The sequence below is a fragment of the Thunnus thynnus genome, chromosome 16, assembly GCF_963924715.1.
Source record: "Thunnus thynnus chromosome 16, fThuThy2.1, whole genome shotgun sequence".
In the NCBI taxonomy this organism is placed as follows: Eukaryota; Metazoa; Chordata; class Actinopteri; order Scombriformes; family Scombridae; genus Thunnus; species Thunnus thynnus.
In genome coordinates this window covers 11,804,989-11,826,580 of record NC_089532.1, presented here as the reverse complement: position 1 = coordinate 11,826,580, position 21,592 = coordinate 11,804,989, and positions in this window count along the sequence as shown.

Below are 21,592 nucleotides of genomic sequence, written 5' to 3'. Positions count from 1 at the left end.
TTGTTGTGAAATTTTAGGCTTTCAACAAGCTGTCCAGTCCATCTTCTTTAGAAAGACGCCAACTGTGAGCATGATATACTTTAACCTTGGAAAAAGGAGACTCTACTATGGCTTAGCCCTGCTGCAATGTCTTTCATTAAAGAGGAAAGACACCACTGTATATATTCTCCTCGTTATCTTGCAGTGATCTCAAGTGAGAGTTGTCGGCAGAAAAAGAAGATGATCATCGGGGCTGCACAGGATTCCAGCAGACAAGACATGGTAATGAAACAGCCGCCGTCATCAAAGATGCCACCTTTGTAGAAATAATGGTACAAGGCCTCACAAGGAACATAGACACTGCAAGAACTTGCTGTGAACTGAAAGAAACGGTTACTGTGCAGTAAGTACTGACTGTTTCCATTCACTTCACCAAAGTGCAGTCTCCCTGGCAACTGAAAAAAACGGTTCTGAACTCACTTCCCTCAGAGGCAACCTTGAGAGGAAACATACTTTCATGAAAAAAGGTATGAAGAAAATGGCTATGTCGAAGTGAATTGTCCTTTCAAAGGAGGTAAAGAATGATACTTTTTTGGTAAAGTGGTAACCGTTGGGTAGTGTTGTATTCCAGCACAAAAACAATCACAGGTCACTACTTTACTCTCATCATTGATGACGTACCTCACTGGTTGATGTGTGCCAACAGCGGATACGCCACTGTTCTGTTTCCCAGCGTGGACGACCTTTGTGACGTCCCTTGTTGCACGTATGACAGTGCTTTTTGTTTTGGCCTGCCTCTTCTTCCCTCTTTCAGGCCCTTCCTTGTTGCTTTTCTTATCCCATTTAATTGAAGGACTGTCCTCACCTGTTTGAGAGTCTATAGAGAGCCGAAGTCGTGATGTCACCTCTGGTTAGCCTCTGTTCCACTAGCTTCTGTAACTCAGTGCAATTTCTCATTTAGCATTTCTTTCATTGGTCTCTGTGGAAAAATAAAGTGTGTTCTTGGGGTTTACTTTCCATATTCTAAGACCACTCAGCATCCACTACAGCAGCTGCGATCAGAAATGTAAAGCTTTGTGTTTTTGACAAAGTTAAATAATGATTACATTGTAAGCACAAAAAAGTCTGCAGCCCCAATTAAAAGAACTATTGCAGCGCCCGTTCAAAATGTGCCTGATTGGAGCAGGCCGATTGCTTGGCCTCCAGTATTGCTGCTTCAACACATAGAAAAATTAATTCTGTTGATATGAGGCGTGAAGGAGTATACACACCAACAACATGAAAGAATGATGATTCTATCATACACAAGCACTGTAATAGTGAATCTTTTCTCATTTCAAGTACAATGAGGGCTGCATTTTAAGATAAAATACATAACAGAGATCTTTTGAAAAAAATGAACATCCTACAATAAAGTGGATCGATCATATCGGGCTCCTAGATTGTTTATTTTCTGTGGCTTCAGTTTGGATCATTTGAGTGGGTATATTTGCTCAAAAGATTTGTGCTTATATGAGACATACTGGTTTTGAACTGCCTGTGGGAAGCAGGCTCCTAGTCCATTCATGATTAAAAGCTGTGTTTTCGCTGTCTGATTATCTCTTTTTAGAGCACGCCATGTGAAACAACTTTTCATGCATTCGCTCCTCTCTGTCCTGCTGTTATTACAGCCATGTCTGAACTAGCCGTGCCCCCTCCACATACTCATGGACTTGTCTTCTCTGTCGAGCTGTTATGTTTAACCTACGGATGTGTATGACTTGTGGGACATGATATTCGTTAAAGGCTGCAAAAAAATATAAATACTGAATAAACAATGATATTAGATTGTTTTCCAGAAAACTCCCATCTTTATCTAAACATATGTAAGTCACACAACATACTGTTGACATTGGTTCTGTTCCAACGCTGGATTTTAAATTATTAGCATAGTTACAAATGTCAATGGGATTTTTAATGAGATTCTAGTACTTCTGGAAGAGAATATATAATATAATATGGCTCTCTCGCTCCCTCCTGGAAGGCTGGCATCTTCCTGGCACCAAACCCATTCAGTTTAGCCTTTCTTGATGCAATTTAAGGTAAGCACCTACCCTTCATAGCACTCAACACCCACACCACTGATTTGCACAATATGTTTAGCTTATTCTGAGTTATCTTTAATAAATTACTTGCTTAATTAATTGTTATTGTGTGGCTCTCCCTTCTTTGTAATGGCTTGAATGAGCAGGGCATAACAACGGTCTGGTGTGTGCTGAGACCATTAAACAATGCCACAACTTTACCAAAGACAATATTTAGCATATAAATACAGTCTGTATATTCTCACAAAGTCCAATCAAGATTGTATATATCACATTATATAAAGTTGTCAGGTGAAAGATAACAATTGGTTGATACTGAAACTTTTATCTTTTATCTGAACAGAAACGGAAGACACAGACTAAAATTCTACACCTAGGTCTCATATTAACAACTAAACAACCTCAGTCCGCTGATGGAGTCACAAGATGTGGCAGAAAAGCTCCAGAACATTTTTAGAAAGTAGACCTTGTACTAGGACTTCTTTTGTCAAACTGCTATTTCCAAGGTCAATAATGAGCCTTCGAGCTCAACTATTTGACATATTTGAAGTCTGTAGATGCAGAGTAGGGGTTTCTGGCACAACTTCACCTACTTCCAAGATGCACGGAGAAGGGAAAGAAGTCAAAGAGGTCAAAACTCCAGCAACACTTTTAGTATATAGAGCAACTTGTGTTTCGGCTTGTGGCTTTCATCAGGGTCATCATAAAACACATTACAAATAACATCTAAATAGAGTAAGTTAGATATCAAGCAAAAAGGTGAAAAAAAAGTAAAAGACAACCAATCATGTACATCCAGACATATATCAGCCAATGGAGCATCTACAAAGATGGGTTGGATATATGGTCATGTGGCCTCAGGCCACTTGCATATGTGATCTGATTCATATCCGTTCCCCTTAAACATGACAAACCTTTCCAAAACCACTTGTAAAGATTATATCCACTCATTTTTGTTTGTTGTGCGTCAGGCTGAGTTTGGGCCACATCGAGGTGGAGAAAGTGCAAGCTGTAGGCAGGAATGAGGAAGAGAATGAGAATAAACACTGGGAGACAGGGCGGAGGGAGTGGCTGTTAGCAGTTAGACAAGCACTTGACCTTTTCCCTTTTTTTTCACCACATGCTGCTCATCCTCACTTTAGCAGCACACACACAAACACACATCCAGACAGGTCCTCAGGGTGTGTTTAGCCCTGAGGTTGCCATCTGTAATTGCCTATTTGGTATGCAGTGGGCTCTGCCCCCAATCCCATCGAAGCCTATTCCCTCTTAGTTGTTTGTGGCTCTAACTGCGTCCACTTATGTGTTTGTGTGTTTTGTACATACAGTATGGACAGTATGAGTATTTCAGGTTTTGTCTGTGCATGCCTGTGCTCTTGTTTGATTTTGATTGTGTGTCTGCCAGTGTTTGTATTCCTGTGTGGGTGTGCATTTTGCTAGTTTGTGTGTCTGTGTGTGTTGTAAGATGGATCTTAAGAGTATGGCGCTGACTTTCTTGTAGCATCAGTGACTAATCCCTCAGTGTTTGGAGACCAGATGTTATGCACGACAGCGTGCTTGTCTTAAAAGCTTCATGTGTCTTTCAGCTAAGTGTTTAAAATGCCTGGATCTTTTTCATCATGGAAATGATTCGGTGGCATGAATGTACAGTTGAATAAACAATCAGGTCTATTTTGTCATGCACTCAGTATTAAGTATGGGTGTTCGTGTTTGCATGGATGTATGTTTGTTTGTGTCTTTGTGCATGTGTCTGTTTTGGTAACATGTTGTAAAGACCACCTCTCCATGAATGAAATGAACTGAGAGAATGGATCAGCAGTATTTTTTAATTAGTGTAAGATTCTGAGCATTGAACACTTGCTTGGGAACGGCTTGATGAGAATGTTCATATTTGCCTCTGATGCCACGTTCCGTCAATGATATTTAAAACTTAATTAACAGATGATCAATAGTGTTTACACTGTAAAGCGACTGGGGCAGATTCTAATTAGAATATCCATACATTATTAATGACATTAGCAAGCTCTGAAATTGAAAGGAGACAACTGCTGCGTTCAATTAAACCAGCGCTCACAGAGAAAAAGTGGTGGCAAATGACTGAGAAAGAAAGAGAGATGGCGAGAGCCACAGATCAAAGAGTAGATGGATGGGAAATGATGATGATCAAAGTCCGGTAGAGTCAAAGAGAGTTGCTTTGGGTGGCTGTAAGTCATATTGAGGTTGAGTGACATACAATAACTGAAGGATATGACTGGGATTAATTAGAATAACTTTTTTTATATGAATCCCAGTGTAATAATATGTAATATCGCAGAGAAATAAAGGCGTTGACCCAAGTTGCCTATAAAGCTTGTGGAGGTAGAATATATACGAGCACAGAGTCATTATGCATCTGAGCACCTCTATAAATAGCACCTTTAATAAAGACTTACTCAAGATGTTAAAATAACATGACTATATGCCACCAGATCCATACCTTCAAGGATAATTATGATTTTTCGCAACTTGTAACTCACCAAATAAGTGCTGAGATCTGGGCACATGGTGACATCGCTACAAGGAAACATGAGTGGTCAGATGATCAAGCAGGCTGTAAACAAGCTAATAGTTGAGCAATTTAGCTATGATCTCAACCACTTTATCTTAAAGCTGAAATGCTGGCAACTCTGAGATTTTATTTTATTTTTTTTAGCAATAGTCATTAAATGTATTCTATAATCGTGCCTGTGGTAGTTTTTACCATTACTGGCGGAGTCTGTCTTTACATAAGACAACAGTTGACAGAGTTTTCTAACACGAGACAATGAAACTTCTCAGCCCACGGCTTTCCTCTGTTGCATTTTTGGCAGGGCAGCTGGCTAGCTCAAGAACTGTGAGACGTGTACTATTAAAATACAGTTGCTGTTACTACTAGTAGCCACAGGATCAACTATTGTAACGGAAACCAAGATCTTAGGGAACCTGAATCATGAGGTGCAGAACTGCCCAATATTACGTCATTCCTAGAGATACTGGGCTGGTAAACTGTGCACAACTCCCAGTCTGACTTGTTTTAAGCAATAATGTTCTCAGAAATTAACTTGATGAGGACAATCTCATTATTATAGATAGGGATGATGTCCTAAACTTTGATAATAAGACCCAGGATGTAATGAACCAGAATTATTCATCAACTCCTCTGTTAGAGTCGTTTTAAAGTTTCAATACCACAAATTCCTGCAGTTAAATCAGCCTCAGTGCAAAAGAGAAACTGTGAGATCCAAGCCTGAAAGTAGAAGATCATCTTAGGTTCATCTTGGTTCAGCTGCTGCCACTTGTGTCAAGGGAGTAAGAAAAGAACTTCTGAGGATGAAATGTAAGAAACTCCAAGTTAGCTAATTTACAAAAGGAGCTTAAACACTCATAATTAGCCTTTTCTATTGTAGTATCAGGTTATCACAATGTCATGTCAATGTAATTTTAGAGGCAAGTGGAGGAGAAGTGGAAGAAAGTGGAGTTAGAATTGAAAAGTAGCACTTAGATGCTCAGCTGGGAATCCACTCAGGTCATTCAGAAGCATTTAGTGGTTTCAACAGTCATTATAGTGCGCTGACGTAATACACATGGTTGTTATAATTTCAAATGAGAAACCAGAGAGTTGATTTGTCAGCCGGTAAATTCCTTTTGTTAAAGTTAGACCAACTTGGGTCCCATAGCACAATTTAGCAAGTATGTCATGTTATGTATACTTTAGGAAACAGAAGAAACATGACCTGATTCTTCAAATGAAATTAAGTGTCTTAAGTTGTTTACGCCTGCGACTAACAATTATTTTATTATCAATTAATCTGACCATTATTTTCTTGATTAATTGATTCATTGTCTGGTCTAAAAATATCAGAAAATTACAGAAAATGGCCGTCACAGTTTCCCAGAGCCTGAGGTGACGTCTTCAAATTGCTTGTTTTGTCTGATCAAGAGTCTAAAAACCCAAAATGTTCAGTTTACAGTGATATAACAGAACAATAACAGCAAAGCAGTAAATCCTCACATTAGAAACTGGAACTACTGAATGTTTACCATTTTTACTGGCAAATGACTAAATAAATAACTTAAACAATTAATCAATTATCAAAATAGTTGCCTCATTATTTTATGTCAGTCTCATGATCGTTTCAGGTCTTGGCTGTAGCTGATGTTTTAAACGATAGAAATGTTGACATTAGTACTGCTGCACTAAACATCGGACATATAATTAATTTGTGTTTTTGTTCACAGACGTTTCTTGAAAAGACATCTCTGTCTCAATTAGACATCCAGATGAAGCTGAGGATAAAAAAAGAAATGAAATGAAATCTAAAATTCAATAACAATTTTTTGTATTGTCCTTGAAGACCAAAGTAGATTTTTCTCCTCTCAGACCTTTCATAACATTAGCTTCTTTTGAGAGTGAATATCATTTCAAATTGCTCTGACCATTGAAACCAACCAGAACCTGTGAACTGAATGTAACATTCCTGTGAAAAGCCTCTCCAATAATGCTTTTTTAATTGGTCCTGCAGAGATTAACAGAGTCCTATTGAAGCGGATCATACGACCCTGGGACTTCAGACGCAGGATGAATTGCCGACACTGTACGGTGAGAGTTGGATGCACCGATACGATTCTCAGTGTCATTCATCAGAGGGTAATAGATGTGCCCAGTAGGCCAGAAAACAAGAGAAAGAGAGGAGCGGCGAGAAACAGAGAGGCAGGAGGGATACATTCATTTCATCTGCGATGAAAGACAAGAGACACAATATCAAGACATTTGGGAGGCCATCTTTCACCGTCTCTTTACTTGGAGCTTATGCATGACTGTGTGTGTGTGAGAAAAGGGTAATTTGATTCTCTGTCCTCCGTCTAGTGGCTAAGAATCGGGACGACCAAGCAATCTAGTCCACTGACCTTCCAGTTTCACATAAACTTTCAGCCTTGAAACACTAGCTCTCTCTCTCTGTTTATCTTTTTCTGCAGCAAAAAATGTTAGTACATGAACACATACACCGAAACACACACACACAGACACACACAGACACACAAACACACACACACTCCGTAATTAAGCCTTCATCATTGATTCTGGGGGCGTTTTGGCCGTGTAACTTAATACCAACAGTAACGTTTCTTGCATTATAACACAAGCGAGTGTGTCTGTCTTATTTGTTTTCTGTGTGTGCGTTCATTTGTATGTGTGTGTGTGCGTGGGGTTGTGTTTCCTTGGATACACTGATGGGCTCTCAGACTGCTTGTAGCGGTCCATTAGAGATCAATAGGATCCCTGCTCCTAATTCCTACTATCAGGGCGCCTCTGATCCTTATCTACTGTGTGGAAAATGCAGTCAAAGCCATTTTATACAAGCACACACACACACACCATACGTACAGTATGTACGTGCAGGCATGAATGTATTCATAGGCATGCTTGCCAGCCAGTGTACTTGATGATATTCTCACCCACACAAACAAATCTTCCAACCGTCAGGTGCGTGTGTGTGTGTGGTGAATGAGGAGGAGATGAATGTCTATTGAAGTCTTAAGCAGAGATCATCATTGCTGTGAATGGGCCCTGAGGTGATGGTGGTTAGACCGTGAAAGCCAAAGCTCCTGAGCGCAGGATGTACAGCTCAAACTCGCAGCTGGAGAAACCAGCAGACACACAGCAACACAGCTGTGAAGGATGAGGAGCCGCTGGGTCCTTAAGTATTTTTTACCGCTTAATGTTGACTGACTGGGCGGTTCTCTGCCAAATTGGCCTATTTTTTACGCGATATGGCAGGTAAAAATGGTTTTTGATAATGTTAGACCATTCAAACTGTGGCATAAGTGGTGTAAAAGAAAGTTGATGTTTAGTATTCCATTGGCAAGTACAGCAGCACCAGGTACACACTTTCATGGCAGACCATACATGGGCTGAAGCTATCAACTGCACCTCGTCTTCTTTTATGAGGCTTGCAGTAATGTACCATATGACAGCTTAATCTGCCATGAGTAAAATATATGAAGGAAAACTCTGAAACACATGTAGGTTAATAATGATAAAATATTAATGTAAATATTTTTTATAGGTCCTACAATATTAGGGCCTGTAATTAGGCTACTTTTTTTTTCCAACTTGAAAAGTTATAAATACAGGTAGTGAAAAGATGACTTCTTCAGTTATTATGACTAAGACTGACAGGGCAATAAATTTAATATGTTCAACATGCAGTGACTGATAACTGATGACCAACAAAAACAAATGTAATTTCAGTTCATGGCAGAAACGAATGTAACCTCCCTGCTGATAAAAACAGCATAGCCCAGCTTTGCTTAAACTAGTATTAAAAAAAGGGCTCAGTATTGGATCAGTACTTGGTATCAGCCAATACTAAAGTCCTGTACTTGGGACTGAAAAAATTGTATCGGCGCGTCGCTACTCATCAGTGAGCAAAAGAGCACATTGTCACCCCAGGGAAACTTTGATAAAATATCAATATATGCTGTGCAAGATGCAAGTCTGAGTCCAAGTATTTATAAAGGTTAGACATGTGTGGCATGTGGTTAAGTTAGAATAACGATCTGGATGGTGTATACAGATGCCGAAGGGTATCCTGCACAATATATGCTGATGCTTTATCTTAGAGTCTCAAATGTCTTACATCATGGGAATGTCTGGGCAGGAAGGACTGATTTTTTTCAATACCTTGTCATTTTCAAGTTCATATAGTCCAGGAGATGGTGTAGATCCATTTGACTCAGGGGAAGCAACTGTCAATTTAGATAACAGAATTTAAGCTCCTTTTGGCACAACCACAGTGCCTGTAGCATCCACATATTGTACACAGAATACCTTACGGCACAGATCAGCTGTTTGTGTCAGAAAGTGCTGTTGCGGCGTAATAAAGTGCGTGGCATGCGTAGGAATATGGAAGTTCTACATTTTGTGAAGCTAAAATTGAGAGATCTGCTAAGAGAAAAATTCCCATGACTCAAGTGTCATAAGAAGGATTTGTGTATCGACACAAAAATAAGTGTCACTTGAGCTGTACACTAGCCATGCACTAATAGTATGTAGGGTAGGATGCTGACACATATTCAGTGTTTGGCCCCTTAAAAAAGTGCAACTGCAAGATTGTAACTTGGGTTGCTGGTGTTAAAAAGTACAAATATATATGGAAACTGTAGAGGCAAATATAAATTGTACTTGTTTTTGATTGCTCAGTGGTTTGTAGACCATTTCCACCTGTACTCAGAGCAGAGCAAACTCATGAAAATGTTTCATTAAAATGTGTCATTGCTTATTCTGTTTTGAGGCACTGTAGCTCATCTTCCATTTCCTTTGTCTTTCTCTGGGCAAGGCTGCATTTGTTTTTGCAGCTCCTCATAAATGGCTTGAGGCACTATACCACCATCGTCCTCATCTTCAGAGTCAGTGAAGTCTTCCCTTCTGATTTTCTTTGTTGTTGGGGCAGGGGATGCGCATTAAGGTGCACTTTTCTTTTCAGCCTTTTTTTCCTTGAAATAGTGCTGCTACGCCATTTTTCTAGCCTATGCGGCTGATGACTACTGGCTGTTCTAGAAAGCAATTAGTAGAATTGTGTAATACGGTAATGACTTGGCTCAAGTGGCCACAACAAAAGGGAGACATACCATGATAAAGCTTCAACAAAAGATATTTATTCAAGCAAATTGAACCGAAGTAAAGAGATAACTGAATATTTACAGTATGAGGCATGGAAATCAGCAGGATCAGTGGTTTATGTGATGCAGAGGTGGTGGGTGTGTGTGTGTTGAAAGCTCCATGAAAGCAAGGTTAAGAACTAAACCAACATAACCAAATCAAAAGGGAGAGGAGCAAATCTGCAGCAGCCACAGCAGCAGCAGAGTAGAGAGTGAGCCAGGGAGAGAGCTGTACTGCAGCCAGGACTTAAATAACCTGGGAACACACCAAGACCCTCGGGTGTTCCAGGTTAGCTAACAAGCACCTGCAGAGTGCAGACAGACAGGTGACGCACACAGCAACCACAAGATGACAGGAGCCATCACAACAAACACACAGACACACAAACGCCATCAACACAATTTCTCTTTCTGAACCACACTGAATCATTCTGTAATTAATAGCACAATAGTGAACTCTACTCTTTTGATTGGACTACCCCACTACAACTAACAGATGTCAGTAAACACCCTTCACCTGACAGCACATAAACAAATAAGGAAATAAATACTGAAAAGCATAATTACACAATCAAATAATGAGCTACATAAATGAAAGCATATTTATTTCCACATTTAATTACAGCCTATATACTCACATTGCCATTATTATGGAAAGTTCTATTACTGTTCACCTCTTGTGTTAGCTAGTAAATGTTTGAAAAGCACATTTCCAGGTTAAGCATACAAATGTCTGTTCTTCCACAAACTCAGAGACAGTGCACCAGCTCAGTGCAACAAGACACCACTTTGTCTGAAATAACACAATAAAAACAAGATAAAGCAGTTTCTTGTGCAATAATAAAAACCACAGGGAGTTTTATCGGTGTGTGGTAAGCTTAATAATCATTTTGATGCCTAGTTTTTGCATAAGGACGTTACATCCCGTCCTTCAATCCTCCCACTTGCTCAAGTGCATAATATGGTAACGTTACAGACCGATGAGCAATGACATCCATCAGTCTTTGCTAACTTGCAGCTTTCTTTTTCAATTTGTTTTTCTTCTTAATATGACATGGGTCCTGCGGCCTTCAGTACAAGCAGTCATTAGCTGCCAGCTAACGACACAATTGTGCTGCTAATACTAGAGAAAAGACATGAACATTATTGCCATAGACCGTGCAAAACAATTCCCAAATGAGGTTTGCATTCAGTTAGTCAGAAGAATACAAGTTGATGTGTTGTTCAGGGGGCAAAGAGAGACATAATCTACCTTAAACAAAACTGGGCACTTTGGAAATAAAACTATATTTTGTGTTAATGGGCCTTTTTTAATGGCATTATTGACTGATTTTATCTGGTGCTAGTGTTTTGAATGGAACTCAAGTACAGTATTTTCTTTTTTATATAACTTTGAACCCATGGTTCTCATGTCCAGAAAATACATTCTAAAAATTGGCACTGAAATATAGTTGTTTCTGAGATATGCAGTATGCTTTTTATCAAAGGAAGTGATTACATGTGACTCGTCATTGGTAGTGGTTTAGTAGCACAGGTTAAAACACAGGAAATCCCCTTACAAAAATGACGTTAGCATGAAAACAAAAAGTAACAGTTTCATATAAATCCTGGTTATATTTGTAACATTAGCACTCTGAAAATCCTGCTGTTTCCTCATAATACACTAGTCGTTTTCACATTTCTGTTAACGTTCACAGTAATAGTTGACTTCCCTCCTGCTCATCTTTGCAGTGATGATTCAACCAAGATAGTTTCATGTCCATCCAAGCATTGGAAGTACTCCAACTGCCGGTAACGTAACATTGTCTATGCAGAAAACTACTTCCGGACACCTGAAATAACTGTTCCCACTTAACAGCGCTAGAGGTTGAAGGATATCTTGACTTGCCTCCACACACCAGTTTCTTTACATGTCTGTGGGTGAGTGTGTGATAGCGTGTATAGTTTCCTTATCAGTTGTGATTTCCATTGTGTGTCTACTGTTGTGCTTGTGCACTCTGGGTGTAATTTGAAGAGGTAGGTTACTGTTAGGGTAAAGCGATACAGGGGTAAACAGCATTGTTATACGGGAAGCAGAGGGATAACGGAGTGGTCTAGATTTCACAGACGATCTCCAGCTGCTGTTATCGCATTGGCTGTAATGAAACCTTTACTGGTCAGAAACAACGGGGGACATCCTTCCTCTATCTCTCATCCTATTTGTCATTTCACCCACCCCCCTTCTCATAACCTTTCTTCATCCTCATATCTCCTCTTTTTTTTATCTCTTCTTATTTCCTTTTTCTTCATCTTATCCTCCCATTCATCCTCCTGTCTCTTTCCCTCTTCATCTTTTTTGCCTCTTTTTGGTATTCATTTTCAGAGATACCAACTGTTTTGTAACCAGCAGGGAAACACAGGATGAAAAGCAGGAAAAGATACCTGCTTTTTTTTTTATCTCTTTGACTTCATCTTCTGCAATTACGTGCTGCCCTTTTTTTCCTCCCTTTCAGCAGCTCAGACTTATTTTCGTGGACAAATTATCAACCTCTGTGGAAATGTCAGACACATTTTTGCAAAAAATGACAACGCAGCTCCATCTTTGGTTGAGCAGCAAAAGTGGCAGCAGAAGTGAAGACAAGCTAGAAGAAGAAAAAAAAAATCCTCAAGATTGTTTCGCTCGAGAAATCCCAGATTTAAGCCTCTCAGACAATCAACCAATTTAGCTAATAAATGAATTTTCACAATAAGGCTTGCCGTTTTTGTTGTTTCCTGCTCTTGGTATGCTTTTGAAGCCCCAAGAGGTCTTGGAAGTTTGAGATTAATTACTTTTCTTTTCCGGTCGAGCAAATTAAAGACAGCTCAGAAGAAGCCCTCATCATGCAATCAACTAATCAGCTTCAACATCCCCACCGCCACACACCCTCGCTCTCTCCCACCCACCCTTATCATTAGAGGGCATTCTACCCTCATTTCAGCTCTCTGAAGATCAGTCTATCACACAGACTAAAAACAGAAAAACACTGTTCATTCTCCCACTCGAAAATAGATTTATTGATATAGTTTTTCTTTGATGGAGGGCCAAAGCGGCCTCGTAAAAAGGACCCATTTTCTGCTTGGATGTTTGCAGGCGTTGTTTGGAGGCCTGGGTGGTAAAAAGCTCAGAGGTCCACTGGTCGAGTGGCTGGTGTTTACCCCCAGGGCAGTGAAGGGAGGCAGGCATAGAGGACCTGGGAACTCCCCCCTCCCTCTCTCTGAGCTCTTGCCGGAGCAGAACAGCACTGAGCTTTCACAGCAGAGAAACCACAGAGACGCAGGAGGCTGATAAGAGTGAAACAAGCCATTGAGTCTGGTTAAAAGAGAAGTTTTTCATTCCTATAAGTGTGGGAAAGAGTTATGCCATGGGAAAAAAGATATGTGATGGGAAAAAAATGGCTATGGTGGTGAGAAACAAGGGAGTGTATAAAGAGATTTAATTAAAAATCGACTCTTGATAGGATTATTTTTGAATTGGGAGATTTTGTTTAACTCACTTACTCATTTTTTTTTCTTTTTGCGTAAGACAGCCTGACCTTGAGTTGCCTTGACTGCATCGAACCTCCTCATCTGATAGTAGAGATCAAGCAGTCAGCACCAGCCTTTCCTCCCTCTCATCCTCCATCTCTCTCTAGCCTATCCATCTTTCTCTCTTTCCCTCCCTCCATCCACCTCTCCATCTGTCTGCCCCTGGCCTCCTCTCTCTCTCTTCCTGCCTCCTTCTGTTGTCTGTTTTTCCCTCTGTCCATCTCTCCATCCGTGGCCCAGCTCTGGACAAGACTGATGAAAAGAACAACCCATTCTTTATCGCCTTGCCCTGATTCTCATCTCATCTCTAATCTACTGGACCCAGCAATCCCCCCATTCAGCTCAGTTCAACTTTGTATTTTTGAGCGTGTATGTGTGTGTGTGTGTGTGTGTGTGTGTGTGTGTCTGTGAAGCTTCAGATTGATAAACCAATAGCATCTCTCTCATCCTGTTCTTCTGCCCACAATGGGCCTCATAGACTGTAATAGTGCTTTCTTTCTCTTTCCATCACTCTCTATGGCGTTGTGGCACAGTCTGTTCTACAAAAGTAGTTTTCACATCACTATTTTCCAGATTGGCCAATTTTCTTTCTGACAAGAGAAGCTGAGAATGTGCAATGTGAAGTCTCTGAATGCCATATTGGCACACAACTTAAGAGTCAGGTCACTGCTGTGGTTTTGTCTCTGGTGAAATCAGGAAGAAAACAATGACAATCGTCGGTTGGTTTCTTTTGTGTTTGACTGCAGAGAAGACAGTTATGCTATACAGTAATAACAAACCTCTGGGTTTGCTCCAGTGTTTTTTGCTGATGAGCTTGGGAAATATCTTTGCATCTGTAGCATTTTGTCCATTGTTAAGTCCTTATTGTAGTCACACAATCTAAATTCTCTCTGAATGCACAATCAGTGGCTCCGGCTAATGAATACAACTGCCTTCTCTGACCTTGGCAGAGATGAGTGAGTCCCTATTGCCCACACATGCATGATTACACACACACAAACATGAGCATCTGCACAAGCACATTCAGCGCCCTCCCTGTCAACGCAGCAAGGTAAATGAGTCTCCGCTCAATAGTCCAGGCCTCTAGTGGTACAAATTATCATTGTATTCATGAGCTGGCAGACCTGTTACAGCCGAATATCGGCTCACCGGGTGTGTTGCTGGCAGTTACAAGTATAAATTGTGTGTGTGTTTTTTTTAAGCTAATCAATGTATTGACCAATCCATAATTAGAAAGCACGTGTGTGTCTTTGTCAAACACACTCACTCACACAGAAACTGTCAGTGTCTGGAGGTCAACAGGAAATTATTTATGTAATGTAGCTGTTGTGTAAGCTTATATTTGTTAAGCGCTGTTTAACTGCCGCAGAAGCCGTCATTTACAGAGGAGCCTATTCCTCGCTAACTACCACCCTGTGGCGTACATCTATCCATCAACAGCACAGGTCAGGCATATTTGTTTGTTTAAAGAATATCCATTTCAACAGGCAAACAGAGTGTGTGTACATTAGCTATTTATAACCCAACATGAGTATAGCTGTGCCCGCTGGACACAAATGGCCCGCGTTTATGGAAAGCTCTACATCAAGCTATGGATTTTACTGTATGCTCCTATTGTGAGTGTGTGTTTTTTCAAGTGCTGGAGGAAAAGTGACTCATGTTCTCAGCTTTGTATGTCCAAAGTGTTTTCCTTTATGTCCAGAGTGATTTTTCTTTTAGCTTTATTGAAATTTGATAAAGAACCACTCCCTATGATAAATAGTTATCCATTATAGAGAACATAAAAGAGTGGTTTGGATCAAACATACCTGAAGATGGATTTTTGAACAATATTTTAAGTTATTAATGCCTGTTTTCACCTACTCATGACCCTTTCTCCTCCGCATTACTATTCTGTCTTAAACCCAGCTTTCTCTCTCCCTTTGTGTTTAGATAGAATTCACATATCATATATTGTAAGTACAGTATAGAAACTATCCTGTATGTTCACTGTATGACAACATAAAGTACATCACTTTTTATTTTTTAGGACAATATTCTGGATTAAAAAAGTGGCCAAAAACAACATCATACTGGGATGCCACCAACAAAAGCTTAATCTTAAGTGACTGGTTGGCAAATAATTTCAATGCAAAGACTGGCAGTTTTCTTCCAATCGGCTCATCAGGAAGATCGTGACAGCAGAGAAATATCCACACAAGACTCTCAATTTCAATGGGTGGGTGTGGGTGAAGTTTATGGACAGGTTCACAGTGTTCAAGTTTGACTCAAAACAATCGTCAGATTTTGATCGGTGTAATCCTTATCCACATAGAGGTCATTAAGAAATCCCTTCCAATGTAAGTGAAGGGGTATTTCTGTTATCTGTTAATGGCTACATCAAAATGTTTTAGTACATTAGAGTGTAATAATCAGTTTCAGCACAGACAGAGCAGAAAATTCAGCCCACTAATGGACCTGCTGCTGTTTGTGTTTCTGGACAAGACATCAGCAGGGTATCTGCAGACTGCTGACTGGGTAGCATTAGCTACCTGGTAGGTAGGTAGAGACAGACTGAACAAATTAGAATCTGGAAACCGTTCAGTCGACTCCTCCAGTTGATACCTCATCAACAAACACGAACCGAGGGCGCCAACGTTATCTCGTGGGATGTTGTATAAATAGCATACCACTTTAAAGAACATTTTGCATGTCATGTCTACGCATCTTAAGCTTTTCGCGTGTCATTTAATGCCATTTAGTCCCCAGAAACTTCCATTGCAACCCAGTATCATGGCAACCCACGTCATGGGACTGTCAAGTTTCTTTTGGCGAAAATAAAAAAAAAAGTCTGACATTCCTTTTATTTTCAGTGGAAAATGCAGTATTTTAAGATAGTTTCGGCATTAAAATGCATTTTGATAACATTTCTAGCAAGAAATGTGCATTTTATTTTCATAATCTTCGTTCAGCGAATGTATATGATGTTTAGTTTGTTAGTTATTACAGAGATTTTTTCAGGCTTTCTATTGTTGCTATGGTAGTTGCCATGGGCGCTGCTATAGCTGAAGAAACCTAGTTGCATGTTGTTTGAATCAATGTCTTTGCGTTGTGTAGTTATATGAGCTGTTATGTTGTTTGTGTTATCTTATGTAACTGTTTGATGATGTTCTTTCAATAAAAAATGGGGATGAATTGAATTTGAAACCAGAATGTGAAGCTTTGCAATTGGCTGACCAGAGGACCTGGAGGTAGAGGACCATGTTAAGGTTTGTCTTAATGATATCTTTAACATTTCTCAACACAAAAACACGAAACTGTCCTTGATAACTCAATACTCAAAACAATACGATGGTACGAGGTTAATGTTAAGGCTATCAGTTTAAATTATTTCTAGATAAAGAAAGAATGTAATTATTCTGTGCAGTTTAATTATTAAACATGCAGATATCCACACTGTAACATACAAATATGCATACAGATACATAAACACATAACATTCATTCCCCGCTTGTATCTCAGCACATATAGATGTGTCACACATACAGATGAATCTAGCATTATACTTGGTGAGCGAGGCAGTTTGTTTAATACTGAGAGTCCTGTATCTGTGGTCCAACAGCAGTAGTGTGAAATGTGGATAGACGGTATGATCGGTGTCTTTCACTATTGTGAGTGCAAGGCGTGTGACGGCTCTGTCGTTCATGTCTGAGAGGTTGGATGTAGGGCAGTGGATGATTTTGGAGGCAGCATGTGTGATCCTGGAACAGTACAGCAGGATGGGTTGGATTATGCTTTTGTAAAGTACGAGCAGGAGGTGGTGGGCAACTGAAAGGGCTCTGAGCTTGGGGATAATGTGGGGTCTCCGCTGGGATCGTTTATGTGGATATCTGTGATGTGTTGATCAAAGCTGAGTTTATTGTCTAAAGTGAGTCCATGATATTTGAATTTGTTGACCTGTTCTACTGTCTTGCTGTGGATGGAGGTTGGCTTCAGTGAAATGAGGGGTGTGTTTGATGTGTTAATGACCAGTTCTTTCAGTTTTGTCCACTTTCAGCTGGAGGTAGCTGTCAGTGCACCAGTGTGTGAAATGAGAAATGGAGTGTTGATAGGAGTTATTGTCATTAAATAGTCCCAGTATGGCAGTGTCATCAGAGTATGTGGTGATGTGTGAAGGGCTGATGCAGTTTGTGCAGAGGGTGTAAAGGAAAGGACTGAGGACACAGCCCTTAGGGGCTCCAGTGTTGGTGATGATGGTTGATGATTTTACTGCGCCTGTTCTTACAGCCTATGGTCTGCTGCTAAGGAAGTTGTGGACCCAGCCTGCATGGAGCTAGCGCTTTTGGATACTAGCTCCACTGCCACTTTGGTGTTAGTGCTGGGTGGGATGTAAACACAGCCGATGACCACAGTGGGGAATTCCCTCGGGAGATAGAAGGGGCGTAATGACAGTGTCATCATCTCCACGTCAGTTGTACGGACAACACTGTGGGTTTTGATGTTATTACACAATCTCTTGTTGATAAAGATGCAGATCCCACCGCCCCTCTCCTTGCTGGACTAACTAGTCCTGTCAGCCCTTACGGTGGAAAAATGCGGACTTGCCTTGGTGTCTGGGGTGGCCTCTTCAAGCCAGGTTTAAATCAGGGTGATGATACAGGCGTCTCCGAAGGTCCTCACCTGGCACTTGGCATTCAGTAAATCCATTTTATTCCTAAAGGGGCATAATTTCACCAGTATGATGGAAGGAAGAAGGGGTCTGAAGGGAGGCTTTCTCAATCTGGTGCGTACACCTCCTCACCTACCTCTTTTCCTCAGACAGATCTCTGAAGGGAGGATAACTGTTGACTTCACGTTGCGGAGGACTAACTGTTAGTTGTCAACTAACATGACATGACACACTGTGTTATTGCAGCCAAGCATGCGCCAAATCAGGGCCAGGACACACTTCCATTTCAAATTGCCGCAGGTTGGCAGCTTGAATCCAAACATCACTATCTCTATTAAGAAAAGGCCTGTGATTGTAAAATGTGAAGTTGCTCATTTAATTTTCTATTTCCAAGACTATATAGCTGAAGATATTTAATATGAAATCATCTTTCTTAAAACACAGTCTTCTTCAATTAATATTGAATCATATCATCCAATAAAGCACTTCGACATTGTGTGTGTGTTTGTGTGCATCAAATCTTGTACCATGGCCATATAAAGACAGGATGAAGACAGGGGTTGCCAAACTGGACTTTACATTTCACATCACTCATTTAATACCTGCACTTGTCACTTTCATATATTTCATCAAACTGGATTGCATTCAACCTCCACTGTTACATAATTTAATCATTTATGCACATGTCACATTTAATTTTTGCTCTTGTCTCCTTCATATATTTCATACGCTTCATTTCTTTGTCCATAGTACAGTCCATATTTCCTTTGTACAGTCAATATTTCATTTCAAGTTTTATATCCCATTTCAAAACTATTACTATTCCATTCTGTAAATAGATTTTAAAAAATCAGTTTAATCTATTAAATTATATTATTATTATATTAATATTATTTTGTTTATTTCATTATTATTATTGTTATTACCTTTTGTCTATTTATATTCTTCTGTGTTGTGTTATTTGGGAGCAAACGCCAAGATACATTCTTTATATGCTTGCATTGGCTAACAAAACATATTCTGATTGAATGGGCTGTGTCAAATCCCAAAACCAGGAATCATAAAGTTATAAAAATTCTCCAGGGTTGTGTAAATAGTAGCCTATGCATGTGTCAGTATTTGATGACTTGGAAATAAGATCAGGTTGTTCTTTTCAGCCCTAACCCTAACCCAAGCACTTCAGGTCTTCCTCCAAACCTCTAGTAATGCCCTTGATTGTCAGCAGTATTGTAATCTCTGAATATGACTCATTTTGGTCAAAAAAAAGAAAAAACAAATCAACAAATAAAAAGCTTCATTTCATACAGTGGGCCTTATAAGTGCTCTCTGAAACTAGGCCTGGGATGACTTGTGTCCTTGAAATGAGAAAATTAAAACTACAATTCCCTAGAGCAGCTTGATACAAATCAAAATTTTCTCTATGAGATTTAAGCATAAAAGGACATGCCGTCTCTGCACAATATAAGCCAGTAGAGACTAAATGGTGTGAAATGACACACGAAAAACAAAAAAATACGTAGTGATAACACGTGAAATGAGAAATTGGCATGTAATTCATATGCCATTTGGTGATACAAGACTACGGGTGCAGATCAGTGTGCAGTCATTTTCTGTCTGTCCCTTTCATAGATGCAACTTTTAAATTCACTACAAGATATCCAGCGACACTTAGTCACCTGGAGTCGCCAGTCAGGACTGTCGTTACAGCTAATGTAGTTGCTATCATCTATGTTACTTTTTTTTTTTTTTTAAAAAATACATATTTTTCTTTTGGTGTAACAGAAAAGAGGAATAAAACAACACCTTCTCCTGACGTTCCCCCCATCCCAAACTCTCAGAAAAAAACAGAAAAGAAGATACACACATATAGAATAAATAAATGAAACACACAGACGAAATATGAGTGAAATGAAATAAAATAGGGAGGGAACTACAGTAAGAAGGATGCACAGGGTGCCCACTTCAAGGACTGGATGTACTGAGAATCAGTTGGGGTCAAGAGAGGTAAGAGTATTTACATATGAGATGATGGGCTGCCATCTTTTGTAAAAAATTGGCAGTTGAACCTCTTAGGGAATATTTCACCTTTTCTAGTGAAAGAAATTACATTAAATCATTTAGCCAGGATGTAGTAGAAGGTAGATTTGGGCTTTTCCGCTGTAACAGGATACGTCTGCGGGCTATGAGTGAAGCAAAAGCAATAACATCAGGATGTTTCTTAGTGAGGCTGGTTGGTACAAGGGGTACCCCAAAGATGGCTATGAAGGGGCAGGGTTCCAGTGTAATATTGAGGCCTTCGCTTAACATACTAAAAAAGCAAGACCAGAACTCGGCTAGTTTTGGACAAGAAAAAAAAGGTATGATCTGCTGGCGATGAGCCACATCTATTACAGGTATCATGTACTTGGAAACAACCTACGAAGTCTAGCATTTGTAAGATGAACTGTGTGTAGGACCTTAATCTATGTTACTTTTTGACTAAAAATAAACTTTTTGTGTATATTGTAATAACTCATTTCTCACAACTTACACATTTTACACATCATGCAAAAACAAATTTGAATTAATCAAATTAATTTGATATAACACCCAGCCCTTCTAGAAAAGTTGAAGTCACCTCACCAGTCCACTTTGTCCTACTTTCTTCTTTACTTATTTGCTCTGTGGACACACAGCTCTGTGCTACTTTTCCTCATAACTTCATCTTCTACCTGTCACCTAATTCCTTCTCCCTGCAAACAATCCTTTTCTGGACTCTCTCCACCTTCTATTGATGTCTGATACAGGTATTGTGCAGCACATAGCCATAAAGTTGATTACAGATGCCCTTATCTCCGCCTCTCTTGTTTCATCTGCAGCCACCATTCCTCTTCCCTTTCTTTCTCCTCTGCCATCCATCCCTCCATAACCTCCTCCCATCCCTTCTGTTGTCAAACAGTGTACCAGAAGCCGAGGGCAGATGCTCAGGGCTCTCTCCCTGGATGGGACTTCTTAGCTTGAGATATACAGTTTGGCGCACCTCGTGTGAGATATATGATTTGACGTGATGCCATACTGGCCTGTGAGGGTCCAAATTACACATGCAGCCAACACGGAGTGCTGTTAGCTGACAGATGGTTGATGCGTGAATCTGCATTCAAGTCAGTAAAAGCTTGAGGCTTAAGGCTCTCCATGCTTGCACATGATAAACAGTAGATGTGTGTATAGCATCTGTGTGAATGTGTCTTAATGTGCCTCAGCTTTTGTTTGTGTTTGCAGCATTGTGTGTTCAGTATTTGTAACTCAGCAGTTCCACACGCATGCATTCAAGACTTCATGTGTGTCTTTGCCTGTGCATGTGTGAGCGTATTTGGGTGTTTGCTGGGCACAGATTCAGCAGAACGCCACTGGAATGAGAATAAGTGTGGTTTTGCCATGGCAACAGAGGAATGCCAGAGCAGACGGGAGCAGCAGAATTAAAGCCCAGCGCTCATCACAGCAGGGGAAGAAGAACCGAGGACCTGATTAAACACTACCATCTCTCCTCCTCAGAGCCTTCAGCCCCAGCGCTTTTCATCTTTCGTTTCAGTCTGCTGTGAGATGCTGCAAAGTGAAACCAACTATGATGCCTGCATATTCATGTAGACACAAACAGGCGAGCAAGAATGCAGTTTATGCA